Source organism: Oryctolagus cuniculus, chromosome 17 (assembly GCF_964237555.1).
Source record: "Oryctolagus cuniculus chromosome 17, mOryCun1.1, whole genome shotgun sequence".
NCBI lineage: Eukaryota > Metazoa > Chordata > Mammalia > Lagomorpha > Leporidae > Oryctolagus > Oryctolagus cuniculus.
In genome coordinates this window covers 24920358-24946395 of record NC_091448.1, presented here as the reverse complement: position 1 = coordinate 24946395, position 26038 = coordinate 24920358, and the positions used below count along the sequence as shown (strand labels likewise).

Sequence of the window (26038 nt, the reverse complement as noted above, 5' to 3'; positions counted from 1 at the left end):
ACTTATTTATTTATTTGAAAGGCAGAGTGACAGAGAGAAAGAGAGAGGAAGAGAGAGAGAGAGAGAGAGAGAGAGAGAGAGAAGCACAGCGCTGGCCCCATCATGAACTTTGTGAAGACCTCTCATATACATCAATTTCAAAAATTTTTTCCCAAAATAAACTTGCCTTTTAATTCTATTTTCCACGAACTTTTTGAATTCACCTAATAAAAGGCATATGGATTGGGAATGAACAGGCAAAAATGTCCCTATTGTGGATGACATGAAATCCACATAATCTCAAGGGATCTACAAAAAAAAAAAAAAAAAAAAACACCTAGAAATGACAAGAGAGTCCAGCAAGATCACAAAAATCAATTGCATTTCCATATTCTATATGCTAACAATAAACAACTGGACACTAAATATATAGCACACACATAAATATATAAAACACCTAAAATATAGCATTTATAATCACTAAAAAAAGTATCCACATGAAAAGCTAGCAAACATGAATAGGACTTGTATGCTAAAAACTATACAATCCTGATGAAAGGAATCTAAATGGAGACACATACTATGTTCATGGATTGAAGTCTTGACACGCAAAAATGCCAAGCCTCCACACATAGGTTAAATACAATTCCACCTCCTCTGGCTCATCTACTATAAATCCACTGTTAGATTTCCCTGGCCCTCCTCCACTCCAAATTTGCATTCTATAATCTTCATTATTATCATCATCAACTACATTTGTAGAATCCTTCATAACTGACATACTGCTTTCAAATACCTTTTTGATCTGCCCAAGAATCTGTGAGCTGGTTGTCATCTCTACTTTAGCTCAACAACCTCTCACTGAGTACCTATTCGGTATCCCTTACTGAGTACCACTTAAGTGCCAGGAATGAGCTGTGGTGCCTATTTTCCCTTTCCTCCATTGCACATGTCTACAAGCTCTCCAAAACCCCTGGTGCTGGTGTACAGATACAGGGCCTGGGCCAAGAGGAGAAATGAAGGCCCACCTGCTCACATCTGATACACAAGCAAAGCTAACAAGCCATCAAATAAGACCTGTGTTCTGTTTCACCTTGAAAAAAATATGGTCAGGGTCCAATTTGCAATTTTGGACAATGGCATCTATGCGCTTTCTTTTTGTACTCCTGACTCTAGCCTCATCGTGAGGGCTATACAAACACATGTGTGGACGTCTTCGTTTGCACAGTCAACCTCCCCCCTTGATTACTGTAAAAACTGCCCTGTGGTCATATCAGGCTTACAAGTGCAGCTATCAGAGGCATACACTTCTGTCCAGAAGGCAGACCTGCTGCAAAGGCCTGTACAGGTTTCGGGCCATTTGGGAGGCAAATTCTAGTGCCCTAGGTGTGTGGGTTATGGTCTAGAATTAGAGGGTGCTCAGGGCAATGGAGGGCCCACAGACGCTTAAAAGAAGAGAAACGCAGGACCTCCACAGTGTGTGGCTCCTTGCCTGGATCTGAGATCAACACTGTAGATGAATTTGGGAACTGTTTTCAGAAAGATGAAATGCCACACACTCAGCACATCATTAACTCCCCCAGCAGGGTCTGGGGAGAGCTTAATCAAAGATATTGGCACTTTTGCAACAAAAATATAGTAGTATTCATTCTAAGTGGGTTAAATAAAGACTATAAATAGCCTTTATAGATGTCTCTATAAATTCCTTGTGTCATTTCAAGTCAGATTTTGCCTGTACATGAGTTTGTGCCAAGCTTAGGGGAAAATCTTATGATTTCCAGAACTTCTGAGCTCTCAGAACCTGGAGATAAGGGGCTGTGGAGCTGCAAGAGAGTTTTAGTGTTGCTCACGAAGGAATGTTTCCAGCCTGCATTTCAAGTAAGGGGGCCGTGTGACTAAGCTCTTGCTGACAGAAAGAGCAGAAACGATGGGGCTGACTTTGTGGCTGAGTTTTTGGACACTGAACATGAATTTTCCAATAGCCTCTCCCCCGACCCCACAAGCTGGAGCACAGATGTGCCTGCTACCTAACCAAGCAGATGAGGACAGAGCCCTCTGTCGGCCAAGCAATGAAATGGAAGGAACCAGAATCCTCAGCCGGCCCCTTGGAGCATCCAACCCAGACATACACCTGCATTTTTCTAGAAGTCACTGTATTTTTTTATCTCCAGCTCAGGTACCCTTGAACTAATTAACAGAAGACATTCGTCTGGGCGTATTCAAGATAGAAAGACACAGGTCCAACCTTGAAGGAACTATAACCATAGTTTAAAGAAAAATGGCTAGGGCGGTGCCGTGGCACAGTAGGTTAATCCTCCCCCTGCGGTGCCAACATCCCATATGGGTGCCGGTTTTAGTCCCAGTTGCCCCTCTTCCAATCCAGTTCTTTGTTATGGCCTGGGAAAAGCAGTAGAAGATGGCCCAAGTGCCTGGGCCCTTGCACCCGCTTGGGAGACCAGGAGGAAGCACCTGGCTCCTGGCTTCAGATTGGCACAGCTCTGGCCATTGCGGCCATCTGGGAAGTGAATCAATGGAAGGAAGACCCTTTTCTCCCTCTCACTGACTGTAACTCTACCTCTCAAATAAATAAAATCTTAAAAAAAAAGAAAGAAAAATGGCCTACATACAGATAATAATGCATGCCCTGTGCCATTGTGGAGGCAGCTATGGGGAACACAGGCCTGTACTTAGTCTTCCGGGAAAACTGCCTTGGAGAGATCGCACCTCGGTAGGAGAACGAAGAGGAGCTGATCAGGTGAAAAAATGCGGCAGGGTATGTTTGGGGTTGAGTTGTGCTGCCCTCCCTCTGAAGATCTGTTGAATTCCAAACCCCTAGGACCTTATTCAGAAACAGGATCACTGGAGTTGGTGCTGTGGAACAGTGAGTTAAGCCACCGTGTGAATACCAGTTAAAGTCCCGGCTGTTCCACTTCTGATCCAGCTCCCTGCCAACGTGCCTGGGAAAGCAACGGAAGGTGGCCCAAGTGCTTGGGTCCCTGCCATCCGCGTGGGAGATCTGAATGGAGTCCCTGGCTCCTGGCCTCAGCCTGGTCCAGTCCTGGCTATTGCAGCCACTTAGGGGGTAAACTAGCAGGTGGAAGATCTCTCTCCCTCTCTCTGGAACTGCCTTTCAAATAAACAAATAAATCTTTAAGAAAAAAGAAAGAAGGAAAAGAAATAGAGTCATAGCAAGCGCTGTTAGTTCAGGTGAAGTCCTTAACTGAAGTGGGGTGGGCTCCAGCCAAGATGGTTGGCTCCTTCTAAGAAGAGGAAAATTAGGAGTCAGAGACAGACACAGAGTGAGCCCCAGGTGAAGACACAATGACACACAGACACAGAGAATTTCAGGAAAAGTTTCATTCCCCTCTAGTCTTTTCCTTATTAATTGATGCTTTAAGTCATCATGGATTTTTTCATAGCGTCAGACAACAGTCTGCTAAGTTTAGAAATACAAAGGCAGACCCCTGGCAGCAGTGAGGAGAGGGGGTTAGGGGAAGCAAGATTAGGAGCAGACAGTGCAGCTAAGCAACAGGTGAATATTCCAGATGACCTTTGAAGAAGGCCTCAAACTGAGGAGGTAGCAGGACAGGTGGGCAGGAGGAATGCTCAGAAGGTAGCGATAGAACGGGGCTCGGTGATACATTAGCGGCATTGGGGCTGGTGATAGACAGGGGCTTTCTAGAATGATTCTCTAGCTGAGCGACGTGGCGGATGGCGGCCCCGTTCACTGAGGTTGGCAGAACAGGAGGGGAGTCAGGTTTTCTGGAGAAGATGGGAAGCACCCGTGGGGACATCCGATTGAAACGTCCTCAGCGGGGCTCTCAGTGGTCGTCTCACGCTCCTCCCCAGGTCTCCTCCAGTGAGTGCGCCTCTCCTGCTTCATCCCTGTGACTCCAGTGGTGGGTGCAATGTCCACACAAATGCCCCCTCCCCAGCTACCGCTGGGAAGTCAGGGACGGACACCCAATCCAAGTTGCTGTTTATTTTCTTTAAAGATTCATTTATGTTATGAGAGAGAGAGAGAGAGAGAGAGAGAGAGAGAGAGAGAGAGAAACTTCTATCTGCTTCCAACAGCCCTGGCCTGGGGCTGGGCCAGGCAGAAGCCAGGACTCGGTAACTCTAACCCAGTGTCCCACATGGCTGGCAGGGACCCATCTTCTCTGCTTTCCCAGGCGCATTAGCAGGGAGCTGGATAAGAAGTAGACCAGAGCCTGGCATTGCGGCATGGTGGGTGTGGGAACTGATTTGAGTCTCAACTTCTTCATTTCCATCCAGCTCCCTGCTGGCGGCCTGGGAAAAGCAGCGGAGGACGGCCCGAGTGCTTGGACCCCTGCTACCCATGTGGGATGCCCAGATGAAGCTCCTGGCTTCTGCTCTGTCCAGCCCTGGCTGTTGGGGCCATTGTGGGGTGAACCAGCGGATGAAAGACCTGTCTTTCTCTCTCTGTGTCTGCCTGTCTCTCGTCTCTCCCTTTCTGTAACTTTTTCAAATAATTATTAATTAATACAAAGTGGGCAGCAGCCTAGACAGGAACCAGCACTCCAGTAAGGGGGTTTCACCTGCTGCATCGCAATGCTGGTCCCATTCTTTATTTTGTAACTTGAGTCTGGAGAAGAGTAAAGAAGACAGGACAGTCGACAAAAATCTGGAATCCCCCTTATAGGCAACAGGAAAAGGCAAGAACAGGTGAGACTTCCAATGACAAAAGGAAAGCTCAGAGAAGTCAGAAGACAACCAGAATAGCACGCCTGCCCCTAGAGAGGAGGGACCTGGAGCCCAGTGGCCACTGGGTCGGCTCATCCAAGCCTCAAATCTAGGTGTTTACTGCTTGTGCCGCTGCCAACCAAGAGAAGAAGAAAATCCTGGGGACTGTGACTGAACTGTGGTGTTGCCTTAAAATGAGAGTCCGCAGGGACAGTCAGCACAGAAAACGTGTTTGTTGTTGCTGTTATTTAAAGATTTTTATTTATTTATCGCTTCAGGCATTGTGGCTAAGGTCAATTGTAAAGATTTTTATTTATTTGTTTGAAATGCAGAGTTACAAAGAGAGAAAGGGAGAGAGAGATCTTCCATCCACAGGTTCACTCCGCAAATGGCTGCAACGGCCAGGGCTGGGCCAGATTGAAGCCAGGAGCCAGGAGCGTCTTCCAGGTCTCCCACGTGGATACAGGGGCCCAAGGACTTGAGCCATCTTCTGCTGCTTTCCCAGGCCATAGCAGAGAGCTGGACTGGAAATGGGGCAGCCCGGGGCTTGAATTGGTGCCTATATGGGATGCTGGCACAGCAGGTTGTGGCCTAACCCACTGCACCACAATGCCGGCCCCTAGACAGTCTGTTTTAATTGTCCATTCTTTGTGTTTTGTAAAAACAACATGAGTGATCTTCTAAATTTTAGTTATTTCCCTTTTGTTTTAAAGACAAAGAGACAGATCTACCCACTGGTTCATTCCCCAAATCCCCACAGCTGCCAGGGCTGGGCCAGGTTAGAACCAGGAAACTGGAACTCCATCCGTGCCTCCCAGGTGGGTGGCAGGGACCCAGGCGCTTGGGCTCTCATCTGCTGCCTCCCAGGAAGGCAGGACCGGGAGACGGGGAGCTGGGTTTTGAACCAGGCACGCCTATATGGGGTGCAGGCATCCCGAGCAGCAGCAGAGGCACTGCATCAAACGGCCTCCCCCAGTTCCGTGGTGCTGAGCCGAAGGCTCCCTTTCCTCTGCCCTCCCGTTGCTGCCGCCCTGTAGGTCCGCACACACACAGAGCACTCCAGGATTTGGTGTTGCACCTGTAGGCTTCATCAGCGCCGAGAGTCAAGGTCCTCACGCATGCTCTGGACAGGAGCCAATCACTGGTTGAAGCAGGTGGAGGATGGAGACAAAGCCAGGGTTGCGGAAGCCTCTCTGGCCCCTCGGGAGTGCGTTCCTGGGACGTTAGAGCCACGTGCTTCTCTGACAGCTGTCACTCTCCTCTGTCTGTCATTTCTCCACATCTCAGCCTCAGCACTGTGAGTCACAAGGCTGAATCATCCAGCTGGTGTACTCAATTTATCCCATGACCATGCTAATAGAAAGGCTGTTATTGAATCGGCATGGTTTCGACAACGGAGAGCGGTAGGAGTCGTAGGAGATCCAGTAATGCCCTTGAATGAAAGCCGTAATCGGCATCACCGCCTGGCAGCTGAACAGTTGATATGAAAAACGACTCCGTTAGGACCCGTCCTGGAGTGGACGTGGGAGGAGTGGGGACTGGTCTATTTCTTCGTATTTCTTGTGCATCTACTACACAGCAGGAGGGGCGGAGTCCCCCACTTCTGAAGCTTATGTTCCGTGAGCCGGGGTCAGTTCACAGCCCACTAAGGACGCTTCTAACGATCCAAAGGCATTGCCCCCTGCTTCCTGCTTCCCCTCTTGGTAGGAGTCAGCACCCACCAGGGTCTAGGCCAGACTGCCAGAGGACAGTAATAACATAATTTTTACATTAAAAATAAAACCACTTGAGGGGCTGGTGTTGTGGCGCAGTGGGTTGAGCCACCTCCTGCCACACCGGCCTCCCATATAACTGCAAGTTTTGAGTCCCAGCTGCTCCACTTCCAATCCAGCTCCCTGCTGATGCACCTGGGACAATAGCAGAAGACGGCCCAAGGCCTTGGGCTCCTGCCACCTGAGACCCCAATGGTGTCCCAGGCTCTTGCTTCCAACATGGCCCAGCCCCAGCCTTTGCAGCCATTTGGGGAGTGAGCCAGTGGCTGGAAGATACCTCCGTCTGTGTGAGTATCTCTTTCTCTCTTCCTCATGTCTCTCCTGCTCTCTCTGTAACTCTGCCTTTTTACTTAATAAATCTTTAAAAATTATTTGAGAGGCAGACAAAGACAGCTCCCATCCACTGGCCCACTCCTCAAAGTCCCACACATCTGGGACTGGGCCAGGCCAAAGTTGGGAGCCCAGAGCTCAATCCAGGTCCCCTGTGTGAGTGACAATTACTTGAGCCATCACCGCTGTAGCCCAGGGTCTGCACCAGCAGGAAGCTGGAGTCAGGAGTTGGAGCAGAGGACCCAACTCAGGCCCCCCTCTGGGAAACGTGGGCATCCTAACTGTATCTTCACTGCCCATTTTTGAATTTTAATTCTCACTGCATTCTGCCAGGCAGTCACACAGCAGAGAGGGACAGAGCCGTGTTCTGCAGCCCGCTCTGCTACTTCCTGTTGTCACTCATCTCTCAGGGCCGGGCTCCTCACCTTAAGCCCTGGCATATTAACACGCACGTGGTGCATGGCATACAGACCCTTGGCACCTAGCATAGCAGTCATTCTTACTGTCGTGAGCTCATCTTTTAAACAGGAGAAACTTGACACAGAGAAGTAAAGTGACTTGCCCAAGATCACACAGTGGTAACTGGCAGACCAGGAACTTGAACCCAAAACTTCTGGCTTGGAGTCTTGGCTACTCCGCTTCTGATCCAGCTCCCTGCTAATGCATCCCGGGAAGCAGCAGGTGTTTGCTCAAGTGTTTGGGTTCCCGTCACCCATGTGGGGAACCCAGATGGAGTTCTGGTCTCCTTGGCTTCAGCTTGGCCCAGCCACAGCTGCTGCAGCCATTTAGGGAATGAACCAACAGATATTTATTTATTTGAAAGGTAGAACAGCTACAAGTTCACTCCCCAAATGGCTGCAACAGCCAGGGCTGGGCCAGGCTGAAGAATGGAGCCAAAAACTCCATCCTGGCTCCCAAATGGGTGGCAAGGGCACACCTGCTGCTGTTTTACGAGGTGCATTAGCAGAGAACTGGATTGGAAGCTGGTGTTGCACGTGGTGGTTTAACCTATGGACCACAATGCTGGTCTCAGTTCTCTCTCTCTCTCTACTTTTCAAGTAGATGAAAATAAATAAATATTTATGGCACTGTGGCATAGAAGGTTAAGCCTCTGCCTGCAGTACTAGTATCCCATACGGACGCCGGTTCTAGTCCTGGCTGCTCCACTTCTGATCCAGTTCCCTGCTACTGCGCCTGGGAAAGCAGTGGAGGATGGCTCAAGTCCTTGGGCCCCTGCACCCACTTGGGAGACTTGGAAGAAGCTCCTGGCTCCTGGCTTTTGCCTGACCCAGTAGTCGTGGCCATTTGGGGAGTGAACCAGCAGATGGAAGCTCGCTCTCTCTCGCTCGCTCTCTCTCTATCTTTTAAATAAATAAGTAGGAAGGATAGCCTAGGACCACCAGGAAGGAGGTAGAGTCTTGGTAGGTGAGAACCTGGCCCAGGGAACAAGTCCAGACAGACCAGTAGAGTAGCTGCAAGACTAGCTTCCTGTGGCCAAACACTGACCCCCGCCGGCCGCCTGGCGGGAGGCGGCGTGGGTGTGATAGGGATACCTCAGGACTTTGGCATCTGCCTGGGTCACCCAAGGGGGCGACACCCTGCCCCTCCCTTTCAGTGGGCTGTCAACCAGAAGGGGCCCAAGCCGAGGGTGTTCCCTGCCGTGGCCCCCCCACCTTGAACACCCCTTTCTCCTGCAGCCCCTACCCAGCTTGGGGGCTCATGTCCTACAGCCTGGGGCACCTCCAGGGCTGAGTCTGAGCCTGTGGGAGGCAGATGAACCAGCTCTGGACCAAAGCCCCTCGCTTTCCACGTTGGGTGACACGCGGCTGCCACCACTGCAGCCCCTTCTTCCCCTCTGGGCACCTGCTGCTCAGGGCCATGAACCCGGCAGGGCCAGCGCCGAGGCCTTGTGCTCTCCTCCCTCGGCCAGAAATGCTTCTGGGAAAGGCGTGGAAAGCCAGTTGTCTCCATTTTCCACCCTGGGCGGTCGGCTGTCTGCAAAAACAAGGTGCTCTGAGTGAGTTCAAGTCCGTCCGGCGCTCCCCGCCCCACCCCACCCCCGCCACCCCACCACCCTGGGGGCCATGCACGCTTCTGAGTGGAAGAGAAGCTGGAGCAGGATCTGCAGGGGCCCTCAGCTGTGGTTCAGTTAAAACACGGGGCACAGCCTCTCTGGGAGAGTTAGAGAACAAGGGGAGATGGAACTTTGCCCCATGCAGCAATGCCAGGCTGGGAAAACCACAGCTGGCGCGCGCGTGTGTGTGTGTGTGTGTGCATGTGTGTGTGTGTGGTGGGGGTCCTCAGCGCTTCACCTCTGCCCTGTACAAGTGATGGCTTTGCAGGGCAAGAGTCGGAGAGATGTTAATCCCCTTGAGAAACCGACAGGACATTTCCAACCATCAGAATTCAGGGGTCCTTTCTCTTCTCCGCAGACCAGGAATTTCCACTGGGATGGAAGAGGTCTCACTCATCGCAGATGCCTGTGGGAAGGCAGGGAGGGCGGAGGGGGAGCTGCCTGAGCTGACCTCACGCTCGGGCCAGACGCCCGCACCCTGCTGCCTGATCACAGGGGCAACAGTCACAGTGACAAAGCACAAAGACCCTTCCAGTACGTTCTTGGGCCACCTGCGCTCTGCTGACTCTGCCGTGGGCTTGGCGGCTCGGGCCGCTCTTGCTTTCCTATAAGGCCCGGGGTACTTGAGGCTCTGAGATGGCTCAGGACGAGGGATCTGTGCACTTTCCAGTGCCCTACACCTCCGTAAAGTGTGAGCTGCAGGCCCACGGCGGGGGTGGGGGGCGGGTGGGAGTGGCTCACCCTGGCCTTGTATTTTTTTTTTTTAAGATTTTATTTATTTATTTGAGAGGCAGAGTTACAGAGAGAGGTAGAGCCAGAGAGAGGCCTTCCATCTGCTGGTTCACTCTCCAAATGACTGCAACGGCCAAAGCTGAGCTGATCTGAAGCCAGGAACCAGAAGCTTCTTCCAGGTCTCCCATGCAGGTACAGGGGCCCAAGCACTTGGGCCATCTTCTACTGCTTTCCCAGGCCATTGCAGAGAGCTGGACCGGAAGAGGAGCAGCCAGGACTTGAATCACTGGCCTTGCATTTTAACAGAGACACCCACTGACCCCTCCTCCTCATCCACAGTCTCAACTCCAATGTCGCTGGCCCAAGGTGCTCTGACCACACAGGCGTTAGCCCCATCCCCAGTGGGATCCTCACTTTACTGGATTCCAGGATGTTTTCCACTTCTGCATCGTATCTAAGACACCATTGTCTAATCCAGAGTCACAAAGATTACAACCGCGTTTTCCTCCGAGAGGTCCATAGTTTCTGTTCTTACATTTAGGTCTCTGATACACCTGGAGCTGCTTTTTGTAGATGGTGCAAGTTGGAAGTCCCAAGTTGTCTTTTGTAGGTGGATGTCCAGTCGCTCTAGCACCACTTGGTGAAAATATTCTCTCCTGGCTGCGAGGTCTTGCCCTTGGCACCGTGCGTTTGTCTATCTCTGCACCCTTCATTCTGTCCTCTGATCCATCATTGACCCCGCGTGTCCCAGGACCACACTGTCTTGATTGTGAGGTCTCAACTTTGTTCTTTTTCAAGACGTTTATGGCTAGAGAATCCCAGCTTTAATCCTGCCCTTTTTGGTGGGTATTTGGCCTACTGGTTAAAATGCCATGGCTCCATATGTAAGAATCTGGCTTCGATTCCTGGCTCCGTCTCCTGACTCCAGTTCTCTGCTAACGCAGGCCCCAGGAGGCAGCAGTGATGGCTCAAACAATTGGGTCCCTGCCACCCTCCGGGGAGACCTGGACTGAGTTCCTGGATCACCCCTGGCCCTTACAGGCATTTGGGAAGTGAGCCAGCAGATGAGAGCTCTTCCTCTCTGTCTCTCAAATAGCAAATAAATAAGAGTAACCTTTGTATGTTAGGTATTTTTGTTAATTTGAAAGGTTCAGTGAGGGGCCAGCACTGTGGTGAGGCAGGTAAAGCCACCGCCTGCAGTGCCAGCATTCCTTATGGATGCTGGCTCCAGTCCTGGCTGCTCCACTTCCTCTCCAGCTCCCTGCTAATACACCTGGGAAAGTAACGGAGAGGATGGCCCAAGTCCTTGGGCCCCTGCACCCACATGGGAGACCTGGAGGAAGCTCCTGGCTCCTGGCTTTGAATTGGCTAAACTCTGGCCATTGAGGCCATTTGGGGAGTGAACTAGTGGAAGGAAGGTCAGTATCTCTTTCTCTCTCTCTCTCTGCCTTTGCCCCTCCGTAACCCTGCCTTTCATATAGATAAATAAATATTTCAAAAAAGAAAGAAAGAAAGGTACAGTGAGAGAGAGAGAAAGAGAAATAGAAAGAGAAATGTCCCATCTGCTGGTCCACTCCCCAAATGCCTGCCACAGCCAGCAGCCTGGAACTCCACGCAGGTCTCCCACGAGGCGGCAGAGGCCCAAGCACTTGAACCAGCATCCACTGCTCCCAGGATGCATTAGCGGGGAGCCCGACGGCTAGGACTCCAATATGGGATGTGGGATCCCAAGAGGCGGTTTAACCTCCTGCTCCACAACACCCACCCTGGTCCCTTTATATTTTTGTATTAATTCTTTTGTACTAATAGATGAGATGAGCTCTGTCTGTGTGTCAATTAAATGAAGAAATAAATGTAAATCACACAGAGTATCTGCACCCTCTACACTGTTAATTGTTATTTCTTTTTAAAAAAGATTGATTGATTTATTTGAGAGGCAGAGTTACAGAGAGAGGGAGAGACAGGGCGGGGGGCTTCCATCCACTGGTTCACTCCCTAACTGGCCACAATGGCCAGAGCTGGATCTGAAGCCAGGGGCCAGGAGCTTGGTCCAGGTCTCTCCCATGAGTGCAGGAGCCCAAGCTCTTGGACCACCCTCCACTGCTTTCCCATATGCAGAGAGCTGGATCGGAAGTGGAGCAGCCGGGACTTGAACTAGTGCCCATATAGGATGCCAGCACCACAGGCGGATGCTTAACTTACAATGTCACAGCGCCAGCCCCAGTTGCTATTCTTTTAAGTGAAAGATAAAAAAATCATCTTTTTGAAGCCAAACATCTGAGCTCAAATACTGGTCCTGCCAGTCCTTGATGGCGCGATCTCGGGCCAGATACAAAACCCTGCCTTGTCCTCATCTGCAGAGTGCGGGTCTAACCTCAGCTCCACAGGGCACTTGTGAGGACCAGATGAGATAAAGACGTCATTAAATGGGAGTATAGAGGCCACGGGGGACGCTCAGACTCGACGCTAAACTACGATTCCTGTTCCTGCAACTCTGCAGGGAGCGATGGGCTCAGCGAGAAGCCTGGAGACCCTTGCCCAGGAAGGACCAGACAGAAACGGAGCATAAAGCTGTTTTGAAATACCCAAAGCCAGATGTGGAAAAAAAGAAAGCACCAGAACCCGTGAACTTAAGGAGACCATTGTGGTCAGTCCTCCCCAACCCCAGCCCCGGTCCCTCTAGGGGCTCCCTTTAAGCTCACGCACGCCAGCTCTTGCCTCTTTGGAATGCCAATTACCTAGACATCAGACGCTGCCTCTGGACGGTCCCACTGCATCAGCCTTTGCAAAGCGCTTGCTGTGTGCCCCACACTTGTGGGTGCGTTAGACCCCCAGTGTGCTGCAAGTCTGAGGGAGCCCCATTTCTGCTCGATATAGCCGCTTGCTCTCCCCTTCCGTTTTCCCAAGGGTCTAAGTTTGGGAACCAAAGCAGTAACTGCTTCTCCACAATAAATCATGAGACGAAGGGACAGTTCCGGGCAGAATCCCTGGGCCTGGAAATAGGCGACTTTCTGAGCGTAGAGCACCCTCTAGTGTCTGTCCATGGTAAGGCGCGTCCACCTCGAAATCTTTCAGATTCCTATTTATTGCCAAGAACTTCGCCTCCCCTTAATTTAAGCTGCTTTCAAGTCCCTGCTACTATATTGACAGCTTAATTAAATAACAAATAACATAGCCAGCAACATTGTTTGAACAACGACTATGTATCAGGCCATGTACTATTTGCATGGCTTAACCAGGTAGAAGATAAACATGTTACTGTCATTTCTGATATATAGATTTTAAAAACCCAGGCAGCTAGCTAGGGGCTGAGCCAAAATTTTATCCGAGTAGGTAAAATAAGTCATGCACTTAATTTTTTGGTTTGTTATCAAAGAGAAACGATAGCTACAGGCAATACCAAGATGATTCCAGTTAGATTTCTCCTGATTAGTTAGAAGAAGCTTAATTTATGTAAATCCAGCAGGTGTACACTGAAACATCAAGTATGGAATGATAGTGGCTTGTTCTCCTGTTCAGACTGAAAAGGGCAGAAATAATCTAGATTAGGATTTACAGCTGCAGATTGTGGCCCATAAATGAGTTGCACCAACAATTGAGTGAACTGTGACCAGAACTCTAGAGACTGAGACAGAAAAGGGTCTGGGCCATGGCAGTCAAAGCCCCAGCCCCTGCAGCACTGGCATCCCATCTGGGCATCGGTTTGAGTCCAGATTCCACTTCCGATCCAGCTCCCTGCTAATGCTCCTGGGAAAGCAGCAAGCATGACCCAAGTCCTTGGGCCCCTGCATCCATGTGGGAGACCTGGAAGAAGCTCCTGGCTCCTGGCTCTGGATTGGTTCAGCTCAGGCCATTGCAGCCATTTGGAGAGTGAACCAGCAAATAAAAGATCTCTCTCTCCCTCTCTCTCTCTCTCTCTCTCTCTACCTCTCTCTGTAACTTTGTCTTTCAAATAAACATTTTTTTTAAATCTTTTAAAAATAAGAGGGAAAGATACAACAGATCAAGAAAGCATTAGTGTGCAACATACATACTCTTCTCCCTGTCTTGCAAATTTTTGAAAACATAGGCACTGGGGCCAGTGCCGTGACATAGCGGGTAAAGCCTCCCCCTGCAGTGCTGGCATCCCATATGGGCACCGGTTCAAGTTCTGGCTGCTCCACTTCCAATCTAGCTCTCTGCTATGACCTGGGAAAGCAGTAGAGGATGGCCCAAGTGCTTGGGCCCCCGCACCCACATGGGAGACCCAGGAGAATCTCCTGGCTCCTGGCTTTGGATCGGCACAGCTCCAGCCATTGTGGCCAACTGGGGAGTTAAACAGTGAATGGAAGACCTCTCTCTGTCTCTTTGCCTCTCCTCTCTCTGTGTAAATCTGAGTTTCAAATAAATAAATAAATCTTGAAAAATTAAAAAGATAGGCATTAATTCTGGCTGGCGCCGCGGCTCACTAGGCTAATCCTCCGCCTAGCGGCGCCGGCACACCGGGTTCTAGTCCCGGTTGGGGCGCCGGATTCTGTCCCGGTTGCCCCTCTTCCAGGCCAGCTCTCTGCTGTGGCCAGGGAGTGCAGTGGAGGATGGCCCAGGTGCTTGGGCCCTGCACCCCATGGGAGACCAGGAAAAGCACCTGGCTCCTGGCTCCTGCCATCGGATCAGCGCGGTGCGCCGGCCGCAGTGCGCCGGCCGCGGCGGCCATTGGAGGGTGAACCAACGGCAAAGGAAGACCTTTCTCTCTGTCTCTCTCTCTCACTGTCCACTCTGCCTGTCAAAAAAAAAAAAAAAAAAGATAGGCATTAATTCTTTCCAATTTATATTTGAATTTCTGATGGGGTTAAGTAATTTGTCTCAGTTAACCCAGTCTGAAAGAGGAGGACCTGGGATCTGAACACAGGACAGCCTGACTCTAGGGAAGCAAGCTCTTAACTATTTATTTTTATTTTATTTTAACTTTTTAATAGTAGGATTTTTTTTTTTACGTTTTAAGCTTTTATTTAGTAAGAAAGGTGCATAAGAGAGTGAGAGCTTTATTTAGGGGAGAGAGGTGAATAGGGGTTCATACCGAGCACCAGGAACCAGCCACGTGGATGAGCATCTAGGCCAGGAAGCCTAGAGCACATGGCCCGAAGGCCACGCGCCCTGGAGGCGCAGGGCTAGAGTAAGCCCTGTCCTGGCAAAAGGCCAGGGAAGAAGAGCTAATAATAGTAGGATTTTTAAAAAGATTTATTTTACTTATTTGAAAGACAGAGTTACAGAGAGAGGTAGAGACACAGAGAGGAGAGAGGTCTTCCAACCACTGGTTCATTCCCCAGATGGCCGCAATGGCTGGAGCTGTGCTGATCTGAAGCCAGGCGCCAGGAGCTTCCTCCAGGCCTCCCATGTGGGTGCAGGGGCCCAAGGACTTGGGCCATCTTCTACTGCTATCTCAGGCCATAGCAGAGAGCTGGATGGGAAGAGGGGCAGCCGGGACTAGAACCGGCGCTTATATGGGATGCTGGTGCTTCAGGCCAGGGCTTTAACCTGTTGCTCCACAGCGCCAGCCCCAACAAGCTCTTTTTTTTTTTTTTTTTTTTTTTTTTTGACAGGCAAAGTGGACAGTGAGAGAGAGAGCCAGAGAGAAAGGTCTTCCTTTTCCGTTGGTTCACCCTCCAATGGTCGCTGCGGCCAGCACTGTGTTGATCCGAAGCCAGGAGCCAGGTGCTTCTCCTGGTCTTCCATGCAGGTGCAGGGCCCAAGGACCTGGGCCATCCTTCACTGCCTTCCCGGGCCATGGCAGAGAGCTGGCCTGGAAGAGGAGCAAACGGGACAGAATTTGGCGCCCCGACTGGGACTAGAACCCGGGGTGCTGGCGCCACAGGCAGAGAATTAGCCTATTGAGCCGCGGCGCCAGCCCCCAACAAGCTCTTAACTATTATGTGACACAACAGAGATGCCCTCCAAGTGTCCACTGCTGAGAGTACACAGTGTCTGGAATGCTGAGGAACTAGATGGGTGTGTTGTGTGCGTGTGTGCCTGTGTGTGTGTTGAGTTGAATGATAACATCTGCTACATTGTTGGAGTTCAAAAAAGAGGGGGGAGGGCACCGATGTTGTGGTGCAGCGAGCTAAGCTACTGCCTGCATTGACAGCATCCCATATCGGAGCACCTGTTCCAGTCCCTGCTGCTCCACTTCCAATCCTGCTAATGGCCTGGGAAAGCAGCAGCAGATGACCCGAATGCTTGGGTCCCTGCCACCCACGTAGGAGACTGGGATGAGTTCCAGGCCTCTGACTTCAGTCTGGTCCAGTCCAGGCTTTTGTAGCCATTTGGGGAGTGAACCATTGGGTGAAAGATTTCTCTCTCTGCCTCTCTCTCCCCTGTGCTTTCTCTTTGTCACTCTCCTCTTCAAAATAAATAAGTCATTTTTTAACCAAAAAAGAAAAAAGGGGGGAGGAGAGGAAGGGCACTGTGGCACAGTGGTTAAGCTGCTGCCTGGAACACCCCCATCACTCATCTGAGTGCCAGATCAATTCCTGGATACTCCACTTGTTACTTGTGTGTGTGTGTGTGTGTGTGTGCGTGTGTAAGATTGATTTATTTATTTGTAAGTCAGAGTCACAGAGAGAGAAAGAGAGAGAGACAGAGAGATTTTCTATCCTCTGGTTCATTCCCCAGATGGCCACAACAAACCAGGCCTGAGCCAGGCCAAAGCCAGGAGTCAGGAACTTCATCCAGGTCTCCCACATGGGTGGCAGGGACCCAAGTACTTGGGCCATCTTCTGCTGCTTTTCCTGGACCATTAGAAAGGAGCTGGATCAGAATGGAATAGTTGTGGGGCCAGAACTGTGGCATACTGGGTAAAGCCACCACCTGCAGTGCCGGCGTTGCATATGGATACCAGTTAGTCCTGGCTGCTCCACTTCTGATCCAGCTCCCTGCTAGGGGCCTGGGAAAGCAGTAGAGGAAGATCCAAGTCCTTGGGCCCCTGCACCCACGTGGGAGACCCAGAAGAAGCTCTTGGCTCCTGGCTCTTGCCTGGCCCTGCCCCAGAAGTTGTGGTCATTTGGGGAGTGATATGTTAATTGAAAATACCTTCATCGGGCCTGGTGTAGTGGATAAAGCCTCCGCCTGCAGTGCCAGCATCCCATATGGGCACCAGTTCGTGTCCCAGCTGCTTCTCTTCTGATTTAGCTCTCTGCTGTGGCCTGGGAAAGCAGTAGAAGATGGCCCAGGTCCTTGGGCCCCTGCACCTGTGTGGGAGACCTGGAAGAAACTCCTGGCTCCTGGCTTCGGATCGGTTCTGGCTATTGTGGCCATCTGGGGAATGATCAGCAGATAGAAGACCTCTCTCTCTCTCTCTCTCTCTGCCTCTGCCTCTGCCTCTCTGTAACTCTGCCTTTCAAATAAATAAATAGTTTTGTAAAAAACAATTGGTTGGAATGGAAGAAAAACCCACACATTTGGTGTCAGAAAGGTGGTGAGTAAAAAGACCAGACTGTATTCAAATTACTGCCTCAATTTTCTTTTTAAATAGTTATGGCAACTTTTTAAAGTTTATTTATTTATGTCTACTTGAAAGAGAGGTAGGGTTAGATATATAGAGAGAGAGATGAGAGAGAAAAATAGAGAGAGAGAGAGAGAGATCTCCTATCCTCTGGTTCACTCCCTGAATGCCTCCAACAGCCAGGACTGGGCTAGAAACTCCATCCAGGTCTCCCACATGGGTATCAGGGATCCAAGCACTTGAAGTCCTCATTTGCTGCCTTTCGTGACGCATTAGCAGGAAGCTGGATCAGAAGCAGAGGTGCCGAGGGCCGGCACCGAGGCTCACTAGGCTAATCCTCCGCCTGCGGCGCCAGCACACCGGGTTGTAGTCCCAGTCGGGGCTCTGGATTCTGTCACGGTTGCCCCTCTTCCAGTCCAGCTCTCTGCTGTGGCCTGGGAGTGCAGTGGAGGATGGCCCAAGTCCTTGGGCCCTGCACCCGCATGGGAGACCAAGAGGAAACTCCTGGCTCCTGGCTTCAGATCGGTGCTGGCCGCAGTGGCCATTTGGGGGGTGAACCAACGGAAGGAAGACCTTTCTCTCTATCTCTCTCTCTCTCACACTGTCTAACTCTGCCTGCCAAAAAAAAAAAAAAAAAAAAAAAAAAAAGAAGCAGCAGCAGCAGAGGTGCTGGGACTTGAACTGGCACTCAAGTATGGAATGCTGGTGTTGCAAACAGCGACTCAACTTGCACCACAATGCCTGCCCCCGCCACCGCCATCTAATCAGAAACTGGCAAATACTTTGCAGTTGCATATATGGCTCGCATGTTCTGTGCAGTGCCTGTTTCAGTCAGCTTACCTTCACCTTTGAGGGATACAACATATCTTTATCTAACTACCCATAGGCCACCTCAACAGATTTGCCACTGCACACAGTCTTTGCAGAGGAGGTCTTACCTGCAACCAGCCTCCTCCAGGAATGCAAGTATGCCATTAGATTGATGACATCCTTCTTGGAGGAGACTCACCCTACACACCCTACTTCCAGACCTTCAGAAAGCCAAAAAGAAACAAATTGAAAAGTGCTGCTCTACGCCACCACACCAAGAACAAGGTACAAGTGCAAGGACATCTCAGTACAGTGCCTGGACATTGTTTGGTAATGGACAGCTGTCCATCCCTCTTGTTGTCAAGAAATAACTATTGACCCTCTCAGCACCTACAATGCTAAAACAGGCCCAGCATCTCCCAGATCTCTTGGAGTTTTTAGGCAATATATTCCTCTATTACAAATTATATTTAAGCCCCTCCTTTTTTTGCTGTCACTCACAAATTGGTCCACTTGAGTGGACCGCCTACAGCAAAAGGCTCTAGAACCTATTGAAACAGCAACACAACAGACTCTAGTGTTAGTGTCCCACCCCCCAACCTGCCCTGAAATTCCTTCATTGTAAAGGTGCTAGCAACCTCCTGCAGTCTCTGGACCACTCGTGATGGCCTAAGTTTTCCAGGGCCTTCTGATACAGGAAATTGCCCTAAGGGTCCTGTGCTATCCATTCTTAGAGTGAGAAATGATGGCTGCAAACGGGACTCTTTCAGACAAGGAGGCTCTCAGCGGCCTTCACACCGAGGCACTGCCCACCCAGCTGCCCACTGCATGTGGGGTCATGGAAGCAGCGCCCTGCAACCTTAGCATGACTGCTGGAGCCTCCTTGTTGAAACAGAAACGGTGTGCCCAGGATAGAGTGACCTCTGGCTCCTGCAGCATACCCCACCTGCAGGAGGGGTGGGCTCCCTGCCCAGATGCCACAGTGCTGAAGGGGGCCCTTCCTCTCCCAGATCCCTTGGCTACTTGGGGAACCCCACGGGTCAACTGAGTGAACAGCAAAGGGAGCTCGCGTACTTGAAAGATGGCAGTGCCGCCGTCACATCCGCTGAGCTTCCTTTCCATTCCTTAACACGCATCCCCGATGAAAGGCAGAACCCACAAGTTCACACCATCTGTCAAACTTCAGGCCATCATCCCAGCACTAAAGGATGCCCTGGCCAATAGCTAACCCCATGCTCATGTTTTTCAGATCCCCAGGTCATTGCCAATCACCTGGCATCTGGCTCATCCAACAGCAACAATTACTCACCCAAGGTCACCCTCTTTGGAGTAAAGAGTTCTGAGAATGTCTTGCTTTAAGATACACAGGGGGCCGGCGCCGCATCTCACTAGGCTAATTTTCCGCCTGTGGCGCCGGCACCCCAAGTTCTAGTCCCGGTCGGGGCGCTGGATTCTGTCCTGGTTGCTCCTCTTCCAGGGCAGCTCTCTGCTGTGGCCTGGGAAGGCAGTGGAGGATGGCCCAGGTGCTTGGGCCCTGCACCTGCATGGGAGACCAGGAGGAAGCACCTGGCTCCTAGCTTTGGATTGGCGCATCGCGCTGGCCGAAACGTGCTGGCTGTAGCGGCCACTTGGAGGGTGAACCAACAGCAAAGGAAGACCTCTCTCTCTGTCTCTCTCTCTCACTAACTCTACCTGTCAAAAAAAAAAAAAAAAAAAAAAAAAAGAAGGGCCGGCGCCGCGGCTCACTAGGCTAATCCTCCGCCTAGCGGCGCCGGCACATCGGGTTCTAGTCCCGGTCGGGGCGCCGGATTCTGTCCCGGTTGCCCCCTCTTCCAGGCCAGCTCTCTGCTGTGGCCAGGGAGTGCAGTGGAGGATGGCCCAAGTGCTTGGGCCCTGCACCCCATGGGAGACCAGGAAAAGCACCTGGCTCCTGGCTCCTGCCATCGGATCAGCGTGGTGTGCCGGCCGCGGCGGCCATTGGAGGGTGAACCAACGGCAAAGGAAGACCTTTCTCTCTGTCTCTCTCTCTCACTGTCCACTCTGCCTGTCAAAAAAAAAAAAAGATACACAGGAACAGAAATTAGATATGCCAAGGCCAGCGCTGTGGCCTAGCAGGTAAAGCCACCGCCTGCAGTGCCCGCATCCTATATGGGCGCCAGTTGGAGTCCCGGCTGCTCCATTTCCAATCCAGCTCTCTGCTATGGTCTGGGATAGCAGTAGAAGATGGTCCAAGTGCTTGGGCCTCTGCAACCACATGGGAGACCTGGAAGAAACTCCTGACTTCTGGCTTTGGATCTGCCCAGCTCCAGCCATTGCAACTATTTGGAGAGTGAACCAGCAGATGGAAGACCTCTCTCTCTCTCTCTCTCTCTCTCTCTCTCTCTCTCTGCCTCTGCTTCTCTGTAACTCTGCCTCTCAAATAAATAAATCTTTTAAAAAATTTAGAAATGCCTCTTCACCCACTAAAGCAGAAGTCTTCACCATGACATTGGCCAGATCCTCTCAGAGTTCCAGCTATCATCGAGTTACCAAGACATTCACTTACCTTCTCAAAACATACGACATTGGCTTTTGAACAAATGCATTCGACAGAACTTTCTTTTTCCTTACTGGTCTGTTCACAGAGTATCATAATGACTTCCGGAGACAAGTTTAATGAACTATAAATGAAGTATGGCACATTTCCCGTCACCCACCAAACTTCCAGGGAACTGCAACAGTCTGATCCGCGTTTGCTGTTTGGCCCCTGTCAGCGGTGAAGTTCCATAGCTCCTCCTTTCCATTTCCCTTCCATTTGGTAGCTAAGAAGTCTGGGTACTCCCACCCTTGGTCCTAGCAGGGAAGCCCAGACCACAGAAACCCTGGCCTGGGCATGCACCTGGCTGTCAGAGGAGCGCGGAAGGCCCTCTGAACTGAGAGAGGACCTGAGACTGAGGGAGGAGAGAGAAGCCCCATGCGAGAAGACAGAATTCTCTCAGAATAATCTGCAGAATGGAGGCTAGACTGGGGCAGGGGAGGTGAGCTGGGCAGAAGCGCCAGCGATATACTTTTACACGCAGGGCTGCAGAGCGGAGAGGTTGGGGGGGGGTGTATACAAATCTGATAGGGAGAGAGGGAGGGGCTTGTTTCACAACATTGCATACCTGTGCTTTAGGAGCTAGCCCCTCCGGTGTCCTCCTATGCTTCCCAACCTTAGCAGGAAGACTTGTGGTGTGCTTAAGTTTCACGGCTGGTGAGTGAGACCAGCTAGGCTGGCGTGTGGCCAGTGTCCATCTGATAGAGAGTTGGAGAGGTCAGAATGGAGGGACAAGGGAGGAAGGGTTAAGCCACCACTCGGATGCCTGCATCCCATACTGGAGTGCCAATTTGACTCCTGGCTGCTCTGCTTCTGATCCAGCTTCCTGCTAATGCATCTTGGGAGGCAACGCTAGATGGCTCCAGCCCTTGGGTCCCTGCTACCCATTTGGGAGACACACATTGAGTTCTAGGCTCCTGGCCTCTGCCTGGCCCAACCCCAGTTGTTGTGTAGGCATTTGGGAAATGACGAGACATCTCTCTTCTCTGAAGCTCTGCTTTCAAGTAGATAAAAAGAAATAAATAAACTTTTTTTTTTTTAACAGAGGGGAAGATTCAAGAAGGCATTAGTGTGGTTTGTGACGACACAGCATGGGAATACTCACCCTAGCCCCACCCCTCAGCCCCAAGACACCCAGGGCCACTGCCCCATTTCTTGCTCTCAAGTCATTTTGGGGCCTGCTTGGGAGCCTGTCAGGCTCTGCCCTGAAAGCCCCATCTTGTAAGGAGTTTTTCATGCCCTCTTTGGGGGTGTCATAGCACCAGTCTCCACATCCAAAACAAATTCTGGGTAGGGGATCTGGTGCTTGATATGGTAGCAATAAAATGAATAGGGGAGTCTATTTGAACTAGTTTGGGGGTTGGGGAGAAATTTCTAAATAAAACCGTATACCTGAAACTGCCCAAAAAATATAAAGATAAGCATCTTTGATCTTATTTTGAAAATGTATGGAAAGCAAATCAACAAAATAAGTCGACAGAAATATTTGCCACACAGTCAACTGATGAAGTGTTGATCAACGAAATATACAGGGGCTTTTGTAAACTTCAAAGAAAACTTCCAACAACTTAATTTAAAAATGGGGGGTGTGGAGGATGGCCCAGGTCCTTGGGCCCTGCACCTGCATGGGAGACCAGGGGGAAGCACCTGGCTCCTGGCTTCAGATCTGCACAGCGCCGACCATAGCGGCCATTTTGGGGGGAGGGAGTGAACCAATGGAAGGAGGACCTTTCTCTCTCTCTCTCTCTCACTGTCTAACTCTGCCTGTCAAAAAAAATTTTTTTAATTAAAAAAAAGGGGGGTTGAAAAGGAAATATACTCAGGGTACATCCAAAAGGGCGTATTTTCAAAGATAAAGGAGAGGATGCACAGCCTCTCTCCCCAGTATTTACTGAAAGGTGAATGAAGTAGAGAGATCATTTCCTCTTTCATAATTGTACAAATGAGAACCCAAGGGAGGGGCCAGCACTGTGGCGTAGCAGGTAAAACCACCGCCTGCAGTGCCCGCATCCCATATGGGTGCTGGTTCGAGTCCTGGCTGCTCCACTTCTGATCCCGCTCTCTGCTATGGCCTGGGAGAGCAGTGGAAGATGGCTCAAGTCCTTGGGCCCCTGCACCTGTGTGGGAGACCTGGAAGAAGCTCCTGGCTCCTGGCTTTGGATTGGAGCAGTTCTGGCCATTGTGGCCATTGGGGAGTGAACCAGCGGATGGAAGACACACACACTCTCTCTCTCTTTCTCTCTCTCTCTCCTGTCTGTCTGCCTCTATCTCTCTGTAACTCTGCCTTTCAAATAGGTAATTTAAAAAAAAGAAGAAACCAAGGGAACATAACTGGTAGAAATGAGAATTATTGCAACCTTTCAAGTAAGCTGTCTGGTAACAGCAACTGTAATTTAAAATGTACACGTCTCATGTCCAACTCCTAAAAGCGAGCTGTCTGTAAGATGTATGTGTATGAGAGTGGGCATTTGGCACAGTGGTTGTCATGCCTGCATCTCATTTAGTAGTGCCTGGGTTCAAACCCCACCTCTGATTCCGATCCAGCTCCCTGCTCTTGGGTACCCTGGCAGGCAGCATGTGATGGCTCAAGTACTTTGGTCCACCCAACAGGAGACCTGTTCTGAGTTCCCAGCTCCTGATTTAGGCCTTTGCAGACATTTTGGGAGTGAACCACAGATGGCAGTCCTCTGGGTGTGCGTGTGTACCTCCATCTGTTTATCTGTCTTTCAAATAAATTTTAATTAAATAATACATAATATTGCTTATAGGATGTTTCCATCTTTATAAAAACAGACAAGCAAACGAAACTTCTGTGTCACTGTCTATGTTTGTTTACAAAAGCAAGGAGAGGAAGGTCAGGACCGGCGCTGTGGTGCAGCGGGTAAAGCTGCCGCCTGCAGTGCCAACATCCCATATGGGTGCTGGTTCGAGTCCCGGCTTCTTCACTTCCAATCCAGCTCTCTGCTGTGGTCTGGGAAGGCAGTGGAAGATGGCCCAGGTGCTTGGGCCCCTGTACCCACGTGGGAGACCTGGAAGAATTCCCCCTTCAAGGTGAGGACCCTCTCCAGGGTCTCTGTATCTGTTCTCTAGCTCTATCCAAGTGACTGCTGGCTTCCTCCTGCCTGAGTTTTACTTCCCAAAGTCTAGCAGTTGATGAGTTCTGAATGAATTCTTTTTTAAAAAATATTTTAATTTGAAAGATAGAATTACAGAGAGAGGTAGAGCCAGAGAGAGGTCTTCTATCTGCTGGTTCACTCCCCAGATGGCTGCAACGGCTAGAGCTACTCTAATCCGAAGCCAGGAGCCAGGTGCTTCTTCCCGGTCTCCCATGTGGGTGCAGGGGCCCAAGCACTTGGGCCATCTTCCACTGCTTTCCCAGGCCACAGCAGAGAGTTGCATGGGAGGAGGGACAGCCAGGACTAGAACTGGCACCCATGTGGGATGCCAGCCCCGCAGGCGGAGGATTAACCCACTGCACCACGGTGCCAGACCCCGAAAGAATTCTTTAATGAAGAAAGACCCAAAAGATGTCCCAATAGGCATATGCAAAGGTTTTCAGCTTCACTAGTCACCAAAAAATGTACATTAAAACCAATAAGGGGGCCGGCACTATGGTGTAGCAGGTAAAGCCACTGCCTGAATCCCATATGGATACAGGTTCGAGTCCTGGCTGTTCCACTTCTGATCTAGCTCTCTGCGATGGCCTGGCAAAGCAGCAGAAGATGGCCTGGGTCCTTGGGCCCCTATACTCGCATGGGAGACCCAGAGGAAGCTCATGGCTCCTGGCTTCAGATTGGCTCAGCTCTGGCCATTGCAGCCACTTGGGGAGTGAACCAGCAGATGGAAGACCTCTCTCTCTCTCTCTGTAACTCTGCCTTTCAAATAAAGAAATAAATCTTAAAAAAAAAAAAAACAAAAAACAAAAAACAAACAAAAAAAAAAAAACTAAGAGATAGCACCTTACACCCATTAGGATAGTCACTATCAGAAAAACAGAAAATAGTGTGTTGACAAGGCCATGAATGGATGGGAACACTCATGCACTGTTGGTACAACTGTAAACTGGAGCAGTGATCAGGAAAAACAATACGAGGCTTCCTCAAAGGAGTAAAAATAGAATTACCACATAGCCCAGCAGTATCGCTTCTGGGTGTACACCCAAAAGAATTGAAAGTAGCATTAGTCACAAAAGCCAGGAGTTGAAAGCAACCCAAATGTCCACTAAGGGAGGCATGGATAAACAAAACGTAGTCAGTCTACAACTACAATAGACTATTACTCAGCCTCACAGAAGGAGGGAAACTCTGTCCCACATAGATGCACCTTGAAGACATCCTGCTAAGTGAAATAAACCAAACAAAAGAGACATATCTCTCTGTGTCTGCCTTTCAAATAAATACATCTTTTTTTATTTAAAAAAAAAAAGAAGACTATGTAAGTGTGATTCCATTTATGTATGGTATCCAAACCATTCAAACTCATAGAAGCAGGAAGTGGAACAGTGGTTGCCAGGTGCTGGGCGGAGGGGGCGGGGGGGTTGTTGCTCGTGGATATGGAGCTTCAGAATTGTAAGATGGAAGCATGTCTGTCACAGGCAGTGAGGATGGACTCAACAGTCAGAACTGTTCTCTTAACATGGTGCAGATGGTGACACTTGCCATGTGTTTTTACAATGTTTTTAAAACATACATCTTCCGGGCTTGCGCCGCGGCTCAATAGGCTAATCCTCTGCCATGTAGCGCCGGCACACCGGGTTCTAGTCCCGGTTGGGGCGCCGGATTCTGTCCCGGTTGCCCCTCTTCCAGGCCAGCTCTCTGCTGTGGCCCGGGAGTGCAGTGGAGGATGGCCCAAGTCCTTGGGCCCTGCACCTCATGGGAGACCAGGAGGAAGCACCTGGCTCCTGCCATCGGATCAGCGTGGTGCGCCAGCTGCAGTGCGCTGGCCGCGGCGGCCATTGGAGGGTGAACCAACGGCAAAGGAAGACCTCTCTCTCTGTCTCTCTCTCTCTCACTGTCCACTCTGCCTATCAAAAAATGTAAAAAAAAAAAATACATCTTCCACCTTCCAAAAATCCAAACAACCAAAAGCAACCAGATCGCAAACTATAAACCCACCAGAATGGCTGAAATGCACAAAGTTGACACCGCCGGGAGTTGGAGGGCATATGGAAACACTGGCTCTCTCAGACATGATTGGTGGTAGTGGAAATTGGTGAACCACTTCCAGAGACTCGGTTTCTAACAAAGATACCTGTATGCCTACTCTATTCCCTGGTGTTTCTACTCCTGGGTCTTGAGGCCCACACATCTGTCCAAAAACACAGGCACAGATGTTCACAGCAGCCTTGTCATCATATCCCCAAACTGGAGACAACCCAAAATGCACCAAGAGCTGAATAGTTGAATAGATTGTGATGGATCGGACACTGGATGGAATATGATTCAGGAAAGAAATGGGATGGACCACTGCTAGGTACAGCAACATGGGTAAGTCCCTGACACCTAATACTGAGCAGATGTGGGCAAACAGGGAAGAATACATCCTCGTGACTTCATTTATATGAAGTCTAGGATAGTTAGAACCAG

General features: G+C 50.4%; 1 long non-coding RNA gene across 1 annotated transcript in view; it reads right to left on the bottom strand.

Annotated features, from left to right (window-relative positions):
- Nucleotides 1–304: 304 nt before the first annotated feature.
- Nucleotides 305–26038, bottom strand: part of LOC127484476 (uncharacterized) — a 29503-nt gene continuing 3769 nt past the window's right edge. Inside the window, exons 2-3 of the long non-coding RNA XR_007911511.2 lie at nt 9098–9265; nt 305–8780 (exon numbers count right to left, since the gene is read on the bottom strand). This is a non-coding gene — a long non-coding RNA (uncharacterized lncRNA). The remainder of the gene's footprint in view (nt 8781–9097; nt 9266–26038) is intronic.